Source organism: Rutidosis leptorrhynchoides, chromosome 1, assembly GCF_046630445.1.
Source record: "Rutidosis leptorrhynchoides isolate AG116_Rl617_1_P2 chromosome 1, CSIRO_AGI_Rlap_v1, whole genome shotgun sequence".
NCBI classification, from domain to species: domain Eukaryota; kingdom Viridiplantae; phylum Streptophyta; class Magnoliopsida; order Asterales; family Asteraceae; genus Rutidosis; species Rutidosis leptorrhynchoides.
Window position 1 is genome coordinate 121814980 of NC_092333.1, and position 16742 is coordinate 121831721.

The window sequence follows — 16742 nt, forward strand, 5'->3', positions numbered from 1 at the left end:
ACCAACGCTCGGATACCAACTGAAATGTCCCGTTCTTATTGATTAAAACGTTCCATATTAATTGATTTCGTTGCGAGGTTTTGACCTCTATATGAGACGTTTTTCAAAGACTGCATTCATTTTTAAAACAAACCATAACCTTTATTTCATAAATAAAGGTTTAAAAAGCTTTACGTAGATTATCAAATAATGATAATCTAAAATATCCTGTTTACACACGACCATTACATAATGGTTTACAATACAAATATGTTACATCGAAATCAGTTTCTTGAATGCAGTTTTTACACAATATCATACAAACATGGACTCCAAATCTTGTCCTTATTTTAGTATGCAACAGCGGAAGCTCTTAGTATTCACATGAGAATAAACATGCTTTAAACGTCAACAAAAATGTTGGTGAGTTATAGGTTTAACCTATATATATCAAATCGTAACAATAGACCACAAGATTTCATATTTCAATACACATCCCATACATAGAGATAAAAATCATTCATATGGTGAACACCTGGTAACCGACATTAACAAGATGCATATATATAAGAATATCCCCATCATTCCGGGAAACCCTTCGGATATGATATAAATTTCGAAGTACTAAAGCATCCGGTACTTTGGATGGGGTTTGTTAGGCCCAATAGATCTATCTTTAGGATTCGCGTCAATTAGGGTGTCTGTTCCCTAATTCTTAGATTACCAGACTTAATAAAAAGGGGCATATTTGATTTCGATAATTCAACCATAGAATGTAGTTTCACGTACTTGTGTCTATTTTGTAAATCATTTATAAAACCTGCATGTATTCTCATCCCAAAAATATTAGATTTTAAAAGTGGGACTATAACTCACTTTCACAGATTTTTACTTCGTCGGGAAGTAAGACTTGGCCACTGGTTGATTCACGAACCTATAACAATATATACATATATATCAAAGTATGTTTAAAATATATTTACAACACTTTTAATATATTTTGATGTTTTAAGTTTATTAAGTCAGCTGTCCTCGTTAGTAACCTACAACTAGTTGTCCACAGTTAGATGTACAGAAATAAATCGATAAATATTATCTTGAATCAATCCACGACCCAGTGTATACGTATCTCAGTATTGATCACAACTCAAACTATATATATTTTGGAATCAACCTCAACCCTGTATAGCTAACTCCAACATTCACATATAGAGTGTCTATGGTTGTTCCGAAATATATATAGATGTGTCGACATGATAGGTCGAAACATTGTATACGGGTCTATGGTATCTCAAGATTACATAATATACAATACAAGTTGATTAAGTTATGGTTGGAGTAGATTTGTTACCAATTTTCACGTAGCTAAAATGAGAAAAATTATCCAATCTTGTTTTACCCATAACTTCTTCATTTTAAATCCGTTTTGAGTGAATCAAATTGCTATGGTTTCATATTGAACTCTATTTTATGAATCTAAACAGAAAAGTATAGGTTTATAGTCGGAAAAATAAGTTACAAGTCGTTTTTGTAAAGGTAGTCATTTCAGTCGAAAGAACGACGTCTAGATGACCATTTTAGAAAACATACTTCCACTTTGAGTTTAACCATAATTTTTGGATATAGTTTCATGTTCATAATAAAAATCATTTTCTCAGAATAACAACTTTTAAATCAAAGTTTATCATAGTTTTTAATTAACTAACCCAAAACAGCCCGCGGTGTTACTACGACGGCGTAAATCCGGTTTTACGGTGTTTTTCGTGTTTCCAGGTTTTAAATCATTAAGTTAGCATATCATATAGATATAGAACATGTGTGTAGTTAATTTTAAAAGTCAAGTTAGAAGGATTAACTTTTGTTTGCGAACAAGTTTAGAATTAACTAAACTATGTTCTAGTGATTACGAGTTTAAACCTTCGAATAAGATAGTTTTATATATATGAATCGAATGATGTTATGAACATCATTACTACCTCAAGTTTAGTAGGTAAACCTACTGGAAGTGACAAGAAATGATCTAGCTTCAAAGGATCTTGGATGGCTTGAAAGTTCTTGAAGTAGGATCATGACACAAAACAAGTTCAAGTAAGATTTTTACTCGAATTAAGATAGTTTATAGTTATAGAAATTGAATCAAAGTTTGAATATGAATATTACCTTGAATAAGAAAGATAACCTACTGTATATAACAAAGGTTTCTTGATCTTAGATGATTACTTGGAATGGATTAGAAAGCTTGGAAGTAAATTAGTAAACTTGAAGGGATTTTTGAAGTGTTCTTGAAGTGTTCTTCCTATGATGATTATAGCTTGATTATTGAAGTGATTTTTGATGAAGATGATGATTAACTACTGGAAAAATACGTTCATAATAGTGTGTGTGTGTTGAGAGAGAATTAGAAAGAGAATTGGAAGTGAAATGGAGTGAATGATGAGTGGTAATTGGTGAGTGGTGAGTAGGGTTAAAAGGAGTTTTAGTTAGTTGACTAGCTCATGGTAGAAGTTAAAATTGATTAGTAATATATGACATAATCAAGAGTGGAATCCCATGCTAGTTCCTATTGGTATATACTCATAGTAAGTACGTTTTGAAGCTGTGTATAATACGGGTAAGAATACGACTAGAATTCTTGATGAAAGAAAAGAATGGAAAAGTAACTGTAACCATTTTCATTAAGTATAAGTGTTTTGATATATTTCTTGAAGTCTTCCAAAAGTATTTTAATACATCTAAATACACTACATGTATATACATTTTAACTGAGTCGTTAAGTCATCGTTAGTCGTTACATGTAAGTGTTGTTTTGAAACCTTTAAGTTAACGATCTCAATTAATGTTGTTAACCCATTGTTTATTATATCTAATGAGATGTTAAATTATTATATTATCATGATATTATGATATATTAATATATCTTAATATGATATATATACATTTAAATGTCGTTACAACGATAATCGTTACATATATGTCTCGTTTCAAAATCCTTAAGTTAGTAGTCTTGTTTATATGTATATAACTCATTGTTAATATATTTATGGAGATACTTACTTATCATAATCTCATGTTAACCATATGTATATCCATATATATATATCATCATGTCGTTTTTACAAGTTTTAACGTTCGTGAATCGCCGGTCAACTTGGGTGGTCAATTGTCTATATGAAACATATTTCAATTAATCAAGTCTTAACAAGTTTGATTGCTTAACATGTTGGAAACATTTAATCATGTAAATATCAATCTCAATTAATATATATAAACATGGAAAAGTTCGGGTCACTACACCTTCCATTCATCGAAGTGCCCTTTTGGCGATGAACTTGAAGCACTTACCGGCGAACCTGTTCGAGAAACCATTTTCTCTCTCATTTCTAGAGTATCTCATCACGATTATATACTATCCCATATTTTGAATCTTGTTCATTCGCTCGCTCCAACCGCCAATCATCCCGGTGTACTAGCAGAAGTTAACGAACTTCGCGCTCGCGTGACGGCTTTGGAGAACATGGTGCGAAGGTTACAAACACCAGCAGCAGCACCGGCAGCATAACCAGTACCGCCGGTAATATCAACATCGCAAGCTTCGGTACTAGCAGCATCACCAACATTAACGGCATCACCATCATCAGCACCACCCTAACCACAACCGCGTCGTAAACCTCAACATCACAATCTATACCTCAGATATCAACATCACACGCCTCAATATCATCATCTGAACTTCGAGTATAATCGTCGTTCTACATATCGTTCTACATCAATTATCTTCGCTTTACATATCATTCTACCTCATTTATCTTCGCTCGACATGGCGATTATGTAATTTCTAAAGTTTTAGAGATTATGTAATCTAGTATTAACGATAAATCAAATGAGTTTAATATCTTATTGACTCATTAGATCCATGATTACATCCGAAGAAAATATATATGCAAGTATATTTTCATAAAGGTTGTAATTAAAAATTTCTTTCGTACAAATTATTAATTATGAAAATATATTAACGGGTAGGTAATACCCGAGGGATATTTAAATTTCACATTAATAAGTTACACTGTACATTCTTCGAATCTGATTCAACGGTCATTTACTATCCTACTTACAACCACCGATATACATATCCGTTCACCACAGAATAACCATTTCTATTCAAATTTCATATTTGGATTTTGACCTATTAGAATCCAACAAGTGGCATAATGAAGAAACATTGGACAAATTAAAATTTGTTAGAAACAAACAAATTAACTATGAGAAATTTTGTTAAGAATCCACGCTAACTGTTCCTAGCTAACTGTTCCTAGCTAACTGGTTACATTTTATTTATCGCAATTTAATTATCGCAATTTTATTTACCGTCATTTAATTTCTGTTATTTACTTTTACGCACTTTAAATCGGGACACATGTACACAATACGTCGGATTAATTCTGAGACAATACGTTGTACACGGGTCATGATATATATTTATTTATTTTACGCACTTTAAATAACGGGACACGTATACAAGGTTTCGACCTATCATATCGACCCATCTATATATATATATTTCGGAACAACCATAGACACTCTATATGTGAATATTGGAGTTGGCTATACAGGGTTGAGGTTGATTCCAAAATATATATATGGTTTGAGTTGTGATCAATACTGAGACCGGTACACGGGTCACGATACGTATTAATTAATTTGAATATTATATATTAAATTATATATGAATATATTAGACTATTGGACAATTGGACTATTGGACTGCTAACTTTGGACAATTAAAATGAATTAAAATATTGATTATAACATATGAAACTAAACAATTCTTCAAGTTTGCCACTTGATTTCATCTTAAACCTCATTTGTACCTCGACAGTTACAATTCGCGTTCAAATCTTTCATGATTCTTGAAAACACCTCAATCGAGAGGTTGAACCAACCGCATCTCATCTATGGAAGAAAAGATCTCTGCATATATTTATACATCTGAAAAACTCTTGAACCCAAAGTCATAGTTTAACCTGTAACTGCGTCGAATCCTTTAGCATTTATTAGCAAAAATAACCTTATGATTTCTTTTCAAAGTAGCCAATTTTGTCACAGCTCCAGCAAGCCAACTTCGATTTTTCGTTCGAATCAACCTTATTATAATTTTATACGATTAGCTTTCCTCATCGCTACCGGAGAACCTTTTATATTCCATCATATTACCATCAGCGTTTAATCATCTAAAAACACAAATCTCCTGAAACCACCTCGGTTTGATAACCAATGACCCAGATCCGTTAACTTTGAAAATGCTGACGAAGCAGTATGTTGTAGATGGTCTTAATGGCCAAAAGTTGGAAACGCTCAATAGAAAATTTAGCACCGAAAAGTAGACTATGCGAAACTATGAAGGTCGTGAACCAATCAAAAAGAATAAGTTTGACTTCAAAGGATCCAAATAATTCAGTGTCTGCTGAAATTGTTAGCAAACACCTTACTCCTTATTCTAAACCTTTTCAGATAATATTCTTTATCATCATTTTATCTTAGATATTATAAGGTATCATCGTATTTTCATTATAAATATCCTCAATATTTCTGAAGATATTTTCACAATTTTTCTTATCTGAGATCATTTATCTCTCCGTAATATCTGCGTTACAACATAAAAGAAACTGTGTTAGTTTCCGAATTTAAAATATGAATGTTTTGAAGTAGTGTTGGAAACTGAAGCATGGATTAGTATAATATAATGACACTTGATCAACGTCATTATATTACAGTAAGTCATGTTGAGTTTCTAATGAAATGTGATGATTCACAGTACCATCATCATGTGCCATGCTACACGACTCTTATATTCTATTCAAATTCTAAAAATATCAAGAAAATATTTCTTGATGATTCGGTCTTTTTCTGGATATTCTGGTAATTTGACAAATCAAAATTTGTTCCATTACCATTTTTATCTTAGAGCATTAACAATGTTCATTCCAAAATCCATATGTGTGAATTCCAGACCATTACAAGAGATGCTTAGTTGAAAAGGAGGAAAAGAAAAAGAATGAAGCTCCGAAATGAAAATTGTAGTAAAAATCGCAGCAAATAGGAAAGAGCATTAACTGTGGATGACAATGATTATTGAAGACAGAAGCAGGAACATCGAAGTGTAAGGGAAGATATAAAACCCAATAACGACCCTAAAACTACAAACCGTGCATATCAATACGTATCGCCACGTAAAGGCACGGGAAGATTAATAACACAATAACCCCAAGATAATAGTAGAAGTAAATAAAATCCTCCGGTGGAAGATAAAAGAGAAGGATGACAGATGTGAAGCTTTAGGGGTATATCAAGAATCAGGATTGGATGGAGCATATTAAGGAATGAGTAGAGGAAGAAAGAATAGAAGTTGTGGAGAATAAGGAAACGAAAGGGGTAGATTTATAGTGAAATATCCGACAGAGAAAATCGAAACAGATTGGCACATTAAATCAAAGAAGATCATAATTTTCTTATTCGCCGAAGAATCAAATCTTTTAGATTTCCAAGATTTTCTTTAAATCTCTTAAATCCCGAAAATCAATAATAACTACGTCATCGGTTGAAACAAATATATTTATTTACTCATTTCACTTTTTGTGATAGCTTCACTCGTACGCTTCACATGATCGGATCGTTTTATTCATATCTCTCAATAATGATAAAACTTCATTATTTCCTCATATTTGTCATGAAAACATTTTTATTATTAGCCATGACGACCTCTATCAAATTTCGGGGACGAAATTTCTTTAACGGGTAGGTACTGTAATGACCCGGAAATTTCCGACCAAATTTAAACCTCAATCTCTATATATTTCCGACACGATAAGCAAAATCTGTAATATTGAGTCTAGAAAGTTTGAAATCTATATTCGGATAATCAGTTACCCTTTGACCAAGTCTAACGATTCACGAACATTGTGTGTAAATAAATATGTATATATAATAGTGTATAAATATTCAATTATATATATATATATATATATATATATATATATATATATATATATATATATATATATATATATATATATATATATATATATAACATATAATCGTAACTGAACAAATTTATTTATTATATTTTAATTTATATATTATATATATATTTAATTTGTGGATATATTCATAATAATTAATATTTATATAGTTATATTAATATATCTATATATATATATATATATATATATATATATATATATATATATATATATATATATATATATATATATATATATATATATATATATATATATATTGCATAAGTGATAAATTGTAACATTAGATACAAATTAAAACATAGTTATTAATATTATTATTAATACCTTATTATGATTAAAAATAAATATTAATATCAGTATTAGTATATTATTATATAACATCTAAATATAAAATTTGATACATCTAATTTATTGTATCACTATTAATATCATTGTTATCATTATCATTATTAAAATCATTATTAGATAATTAAAAGAAAAATTATAATTTAAATTATTATTATGAGTGTTATTAAAATTATTACAAATATCACTAAGAATAATTATTTATAAATTTCATTATTATTATAAATAATATAAATTAGTATCATGAATGATATTATTATTATTATTATTATTTTCAAAATTAATATCATTAATTTTAATTATTAATCTTATAAGTATTACAAATATAGTTATTATTGATATTTTTAATAATATTAGTATTATTATTATTATTATTATTATTATTATTATTATTATTATTATTATTATTATTATTATTATTATTATTATTATTAATCATTAATTATTAATTATACAAATATACATACAGGTATATATAATCCAGATAATTACTTAAATAAATATCTAATATTTATATATATAAACATTAGACTAATTATAAAATTATGTAAATATAAATACTGTTAAATTACACGATATATCATTATCAGTAAAAAAAAATTTTCCTTCCTGATCCCTGTTCTGCTCGTGATTTCTTGTCGATGGAATCCCCTTTATAATAAAATCGATTACATCAGGTTTGAGGCAAATAAAACATTCAAATCCTTTAACTATTTCTATCAACTGCAAACTTCTTTTACAGGATCAATTATTGTTTTTTTTAACCGATAACCTGTGTTCTTGACCCATTTATTCTATGTTACGAATTCGACTATCATTTAAAAATGTGTAAGTGCAGTTATGTTAGAAATGGATTACTAAAACGATCTGCAGAGTCTCAGGCTACAATTTTTACTATCGAATTCGAATTTTGGAAGTCAAATTAAATTTAAAAAGTCAAACAATCATGTTTATTGTAAAATTCGGATTCATTTTTATGTTTCATAATAAATCGATGATGGTAGGAGTTTCTAGGAAGGATTTGCAAAATAATTCATGTAGGAAACTTCTTCTAAAACGATCTAAAATTTTAAATCAAATATTGGGTTCAAAGTGGCTTTATCGAAGCAGATACATCCGTTTTATTTTTTTTTCTGTTACATCGATTCATATGATCCAATTTAGGTTGTTTATGTCTCTGTTAACAGACCTAAAACAAATTTTAAAGTCGTTTATATGTGACAATTCAATTTCTGTTGATTTGAGAATTATGAAGATGAAGTAGAAGAGGGAAAACTGGTAACACATAATAAATACAAACGGGCTGTAATATTAATCAGATAAACAAGCGACAGATCAATGGTTAGAGTGTTGTCGGGTATGCGAGGGGTCACGGGTTCGAGTCCTGCAATGGCCTATTCTTTTTAGAACTTAATTATAAGGTAGTTATCTTATTATTTTTATTATTACTATCATTTCCTTATTATAATTTTCATTAAAAATTAACACTTATTTATAATTATTAGTAATATTATTATTACTATTAATAATAACATTTGTATTATTATTATTATTATTAGCGTTATTATTATTACTAAAAGTTTCATTTTTAGAATTACCCTTTAAACATTAATATTATTAATATGATTATTAAAGATTTTTATTAAAAACTATTATTATTATTACAATCATTATTATTATAATTAGTATTAAAATTATTAGTACTATCATTATACATATTCTAAATATTATTATAACTATTATCTTGCAAACAAAAGATTATCTGTATAAAAATATATTTAAAATATATAAAATAAATATATAATGAAAAATATAAGTTAATAATATAAATTCTATATCACTAAGAATATACGAATATTTGTTCAAATACAATTATATGTATTAATATAAATATATAATTATAGGTTCGTGAATCCAAGGCCAACCTTATACGTGTTCAAGGATGTTATATGTATTTTTACTACAAAATACAGTATGGTGAGTATATAGTCCCTTTTAAACTCTAAATATTTTGAGATGAGAATACATGCATTTTATGATTTACGTTATGGACACAAGTGATCAAAAATAAATTCTATGTTGAGTTGTACCATGGCATATTTCTTTATACTTGGTAGCTAATATTTACATAAGGAATGTAAACGCGAATCCTGTTGATAGATCTATCGGGCCTGACAACCCCAACCGGGCTGGATGACCAGTTTTAAACGGTTGCACAGTACTTCGTTTCTGTATACTACACTTGGTACGGTGTGGTGATTATTTAAGAATATGCTTCGATGATTTAAATGTTAAGTATGGTTACCAAGTGCTCAACTACTTTTACATACACTTGCGAGTGTATTATGTTTATCTATATAAAATCTTGTGGTCCATAGTTATAACGCTGCTAGCAACAAAACCTATATATCTCACCAACTTTATGTTGACATTTTAAAGCATGTTATTCTCAGGTACGAATTAAGTCTTCCGCTGTGCATTTGCTCATGTTAAGGACATTACTTGGAGTCGATCATCGTAATGTTATCAACTATTGTAAATCGTTTATAATCGATATGGACGTCGTCCAGATGGATTAGTAGCGGTCCTTTCACCCACGACCATCTCTCTCTCCCTCGTTCCCTTTTTCTCCTAGTTATGATCGAGAATCACCACTCACTCGCCATCCCAAATTGCTCAAACAGCCGCCACCATCGGCTTGTATCACACCACAGTCCAACCATCATAACCCACCACTACTGACGAATACCACCACCATAACCCGTCACCTTCTTTCTCCTCTCTCTCTCCACCTTTTTCTTCATTAAAACAACCACCTTCACCATCACAAACAATCACCACGACCATCATTCAATCATTAATTTTTTTTACGAACCAAAGACCCCATATTTTCTTTACCACTCCTGCTTCCGATATATTTTTTTTTGTTCTGATCAGTTTAAACCTTTGCTATTTCAGATCATTATTAATCGTTTTATAAAGGTTACAACTTTTTCTTTTGGCCGACACTTATCATATAGAAAACCCCACTTGATAAAAAAAGAAAGAAAAATGGACCGGAACCCTATTAAAGTGGGATTAATGATTCACGTAAATGGGATAAATGGAATAATTAAAAGAGTAAAACGTGTTCTGCTGTAACTACCCCACGAATCTCGTTCAAATCAAATTATCATGTCATTGGGCTTGTGTATATCGGGCTTAAGAAGATATGGCTAGATCAACTTAATCACAAGCAAATTCGTTTTAGAGGTATTGGGCCGAATGATTTTTATTTTTAACTGTGACCCAATGGAGTTAGGGATTAGACAACGATGCAAGTGATATACATGAAATGATGATGTTTGAAGAGATGAAACACGATGATGAGGATGTTGTTGTTCGATTTGATGAACATAATAGTCGTGATATAGATGATAATAATAAAGAATGATAAAGAAGAAGAAAAAGGAAAATAGAAAAATAACATGAGTAAAATAAATTTTAAGTTAGTACAATTACAGAAAAATAGGAACGGAGGGATGGTATGGAGTGTTGGCCTTTAAACAAGGCGTCATGGGTTCGAGCCTGGTTTGGGGTATTATTTTTAGGAATTCACTCTTTTAAGGTAGTAAACTTATTTTAATTATTATTATTATTATTATTATTATTATTATTATTATTATTATTATTATTATTGTTATTATTATAATTATTAATATTATTGTTATTAAGTATTATAGATATTCTTTATTATCATTATTATTACCTTTACCATAATTATTATTATTACAACTAAATTATTGTCATAATTATCACTAACTGTAAAATTATTAATTTTATAATTATTATTATTATCAGTATTATTATTATTATTATTAAAAAGGATTATTACAATTGTAATTATTGCTATTATTATCATTATAAAGCCATTACAACTTTTTACTTATTATTATTATTATCATTAATTTTAAAATGAGTATTATTATTATTATTATTATTATTATTATTATTATTATTATTATAACTACTGATATTATTATTATAAAGATATTACGAATTTTTTATTTATTAGTGTTATTTTAACCAAATAAATATTAGTTACATAAAAATATATCTAATACATATAACCTAACTCTATTATTATTTTTATAAGAAGTAAGATATATAAAATTAATATATGTAAGTTATTAATGGAATGCATAAATAAATTAAATAACAAGTACATTACTAATAATATATAAATTCGTTCGATTACGAGTATATGTGTTAATGTATATATAAATGATATAGGTTATTGAAATCCGAGGCCAACCCTGCATTGTTCAGTTTCGTCGTATGAATATTTTTACTACAAAATATTGTAGAGTGAGTTTCATTTGCTCCCTTTTTAAATGCTATTGCAATATATATTTTTGGGACTGAGAATACATGCGCTGCTTTTATAAATGTTTGACAAAATAGACACAAGTATTTGAAACTACATTGTATGGTTGGATTACTATACCGAATATCACCCCTTCAAGTCTGGTAACCTAAGAATTAGGGAAATGGCCCCTAATTGATGCGAATCCTAAAGATAGATCTATGGGCCTAACAAACACCATTCTGAAATTTGGAATGCTTTAGTACTTCGATTTAAATGGTGATTGCGATTGCCAATATTCATGGCATACTTGCGAGTATGCGGGGCATATTCTATATGCATTATGTTAATGTCGGTTACCAGGTGTTCATCATACGAATGGATTTTTATTACACTTGCGAGTGTACTGTTATTTATGAAAAATGAAATCTTGTGGTCTATTAAAATTATGGAAATGATTGATTACGATAAACTAATGAACTCACCAATCTTTTGGTTGACACTTGTAAGCATATTTATTCTCAGGTATGAAAGAAATCTTCCGCTGTGCATTTGCTCATTTTAGAGATATTACTTGGAGTCATTCATGGCATATTTCAAAAGACGTTGCATTCGAGTCGTTGAGTTCAACAAGATTATTAGTAAGTCATTGATAGTTTGATATATTATGAAATGGTATGCATATCTGTCAACGTTCGATGAAATGAAAGTTTGTCTTTTAAAAACGAATGCAATGTTGGTAAAATGTATCATATAGAGGTCAGAACCTCGCGATGTAATCAACTATTGTGAATCATTTATAATCGATATGAACGGGTCCTTTCAGTCATCTGTAACATCCCGGGTAACACGTTCCCCGTAGCATGATATTGCGAGCTTTTCCCATAGGCGCACTGATTTTTCTTGGCAACCACACACGCCGAGCACTTTCCCAGGAGATCACCCATCCTGGTAGTGCCCTTGCATGAGCACGCTTAACTGCAGAGTTCTCATGGGATCTGCTGCGCTTGTTGTCCCAAAACGCGTCATGCTTGGAAAGGTCTCCACACCTTTATAAGGCATGTTTCGTTCCCCTCTCCAACCGATGTGGGATGGATGTAACACGGATGTTACAATCCTCCCCCTAATGGGACACAGCGTCCTCGCTGTGCACGTTTGGTCGGGGGCCTGGCTCTGATACCATCTGTAGTTAGTGGGGACGCATCCCACTCTGTGCCTTCCCAGCTAACCGCCTGGTGACCACTGAGCGTACCTCAGACACTGATTTTACGGCCATGCCTCTCAGCAAAGCCAACCATATTCAGACCGCGAGGAGTAAGAGCCAATGCTTCGTCATAGGTAACACTGTGAGAACCCCCTCTACGATTAAGCTGATGACACAGCTTAAACCAGCTCTGATACCAACTGAAAGGACCCGTTCATATCGATTATAAATGATTCACAATAGTTGATTACATCACGAGGTTCTGACCTCTATATGATACATTTTACAAACATCGCATTCGTTTTTAAAAGACAAACTTTTATTTCATCGAAAGTTGACAGGCATGCATACCATTTCATAATATATCAAACTATCAATGACTTAATAATAATCTTGTTGAACTCAACGACTCGAATGCAACGTCTTTTGAAATATGCCATGAATGACTCCAAGTAATATCTCTAAAATGAGCAAATGCACGGCGAAAGATTTCTTTCTTACCTGAGAATAAACATGCTTACAAGTGTCAACCAAAAGGTTGGTGAGTTCATTAGTTTATCGTAATCAATCATTTTCATAATTTTAATAGACCACAAGATTACATTTTTCATAAATAACAGTACACTCGCAAGTGTAATAAAAATCCATTCGTATGATGAAAACCTGGTAACCGACATTAACATAATGCATATAGAATATCCCCCGCATACTCGCAAGTATGCCATAAATATTGGCAATCGCAATCACCATTTAAATCAAAGTACTAAAGCATTCCAAATTCCAGAATGAGGTTTGTTAGGCCCATAGATCTATCTTTAGGATTCGCGTCAATTAGGGGCCATTTCCCTAATTCTTAGGTTACCAGACTTGAAGGGGTGATATTCTGTATAGTAATCCAACCATACAATGTAGTTTCAAGTACTTGTGTCTATTTTGTCAAACATTTATAAAAGCAGCGCATGTATTCTCAGTCCCAAAAATATATATTGCAAAAGCATTTAAAAAGGGAGCAAATGAAACTCACTCTACAATATTTTGTAGTAAAAATATTCATTCGACGAAACTGAACAATGCAGGGTTGGCCTCGAATTTCACGAACCTATATCATTTATATATACATTAACACATATACTCGTAATCGAACGAATTTATATATTATTAGTGATGTACTTGTTATTTAATTTATTTATGCATTCCATTAATAACTTACATATATTAATTTTATATATCTTACTTCTTATAAAAATAATAATAGAGTTAGGTTATATGTATTAGATATATTTTTATGTAACTAATATTTATTTGGTTATAATAATACTAATAAATAAAAAGGTTGTAATATCTTTATAATAATAAAATCAGTAGTTATAATAATAATAATAATAATAATAATACTCATTTTAAAATTAATGATAATAATAATAATAAGTAAAAAGTTGTAATGTCTTTATAATGATAATAATAGCAATAATTGCAATTGTAATAATCCTTTTTAATAATAATAATAATAATAATAATAATAATAATAATAATAATAATAATAATAATAATAATAATAATAATAATAATAATAATAATACCGATAATAATAATAATTATAAAATTAATAATTTTACGGTTAATGATAATTATGACAATAATTTAGTTGTAATAATAATAATAATAATTATGGTAAAAGTAATAATAATGATAATAAAGAATATTTATAATACTTAATAACAATAATATTAATAATAATAATAATAATAATAATAATAATAATAATAATAATAATAATAATAATAATAATAATAATAATAATAATAATAATAATAATAATAATAATAATAATAATAATAATAATAATAATAATAATAATAAGTTTACTACCTTAAAAGAGTGAATTCCTAAAAATAATGCCCCAAACCGGGCTCGAACCCATGGCGCCTTGTTTAAAGGCCAACACTCCATACCATCCCTCCGTTCCTATTTTTATGTAATTGTACTAACTTAAAATTTATTTAACTCATGTTATTTTTCTGTTTTCCTTTTTCTTCTTCTTTATCATTCTTTATTATTATCATCTATATCACCACTATTATGCTCATCAAATCGAACAGCAGCATCCTCATCATCGTGTTTCATCTCTTCAAACATCATCATTTCATGTATATCACTTGCATCGTTGTCTAATCCCTAAATCCATTGGGTCACAGTAAAAAAAAACATTCGCCCCAATACCTCTAAAACGAATTTGCTTGTGATTAAGTTGATCCAGCCATATCTTCTTAAGCCCGATATACATAAGCCCAATGACATGATAATTTGATTTGAACGAGATTCGTGAGGTAGTTACAGCAGAACACGTTTTACTCTTTTAATTATTCCATTTATCCCATTTATGTGAATCATTAATCCCACTTTAATAGGGTTCCGGTCCCTTTTTCTTTTTTTTCTTTTTTTTATCAAGTGGGGTTTTCTATATGATAAGTGTCGGCCAAAAGAAAAAGTTGTAACCTTTATAAAACGATTAATAATGCACTGCAGTAGCAAAGGTTTAAACTGATCAGAACAAAAAAAAATATCGGAAGCAGGAGTGGTAAAGAAAATATGGGGTCTTTGGTTCGTAAAAAAAAATTTAATGATTGAATGATGGTTGTGGTTATTGTTTGTGATGGTGAAGGTGGTTGTTTTAATGAAGAAGAAGGTGGAGAGAGAGATGAGAGAGAAGGTGACGGGTTATGGTGGTGGTGTTCGGCAGTGGTGGTGGGTTATGATGGTTGGACTGTGGTGTGATACAAGCCAATGGTGGCGGCTGTTTGAGCAATTTGGGATGGCGAGTGAGTGGTGATTCTCGATCATAACTAGGAGAAAGAGGGAACGAGGGAGAGAGAGATGGTCGTGAGGTGTAGTGACCCGAACTTTTCCATGTTTATATATATTAATTGAGATTGATATTTACATGATTAAATGTTTCCAACATGTTAAGCAATCAAACTTGTTAAGACTTGATTAATTGAAATATGTTTCATATAGACAATTGACCACCCAAGTTGACCGGTGATTCACGAACGTTAAAACTTATAAAAACTATATGATGACATATATATAGATATATATATAGTTAACATGATACTATGATAAGTAAACATATCATTAAGTATATTAACAATGAACAACATATGGAAAAACAAGACTACTAACTTAATGATTTTTAAACGAGACATATATGTAACGATTATCGTTGTAAAGATATTTAATGTATATATATCATATTAAGAGATATTCATACATGATAATATCATGATAATATAATAATTTAAAATCTCATTTGATATTATAAACATTGGGTTAACAACATTTAACAAGATCGTTAACCTTAAAGTTTCAAAACAACACTTACATGTAACGACTAACGATGACTTAACGACTCAGTTAAAATGTATATACATGTAGTGTTTTAATATGTATTTATACACTTTTGAAAGACTTCAATACATTTATCAAAATACTTCTACTTAACAAAAATGCTTACAATTACATCCTCGTTCAGTTTCATCAACAATTCTACTCGTATGCACCCGTATTCGTACTCGTACAATACACAGCTTTTAGATGTATGTACTATTGGTATATACACTCCAATGATCAGCTCTTAGCAGCCCATGTGAGTCACCTAACACATGTGGGAACCATCATTTGGCAACTAGCATGAAATATCTCATAAAATTACAAAAATATGAGTAATCATTCATGACTTATTTACATGAAAACAAAATAACATATCCTTTATATCTAATCCATACACCAACGACCAAAAACACCTACAAACACTTTCATTCTTCAATTTTCT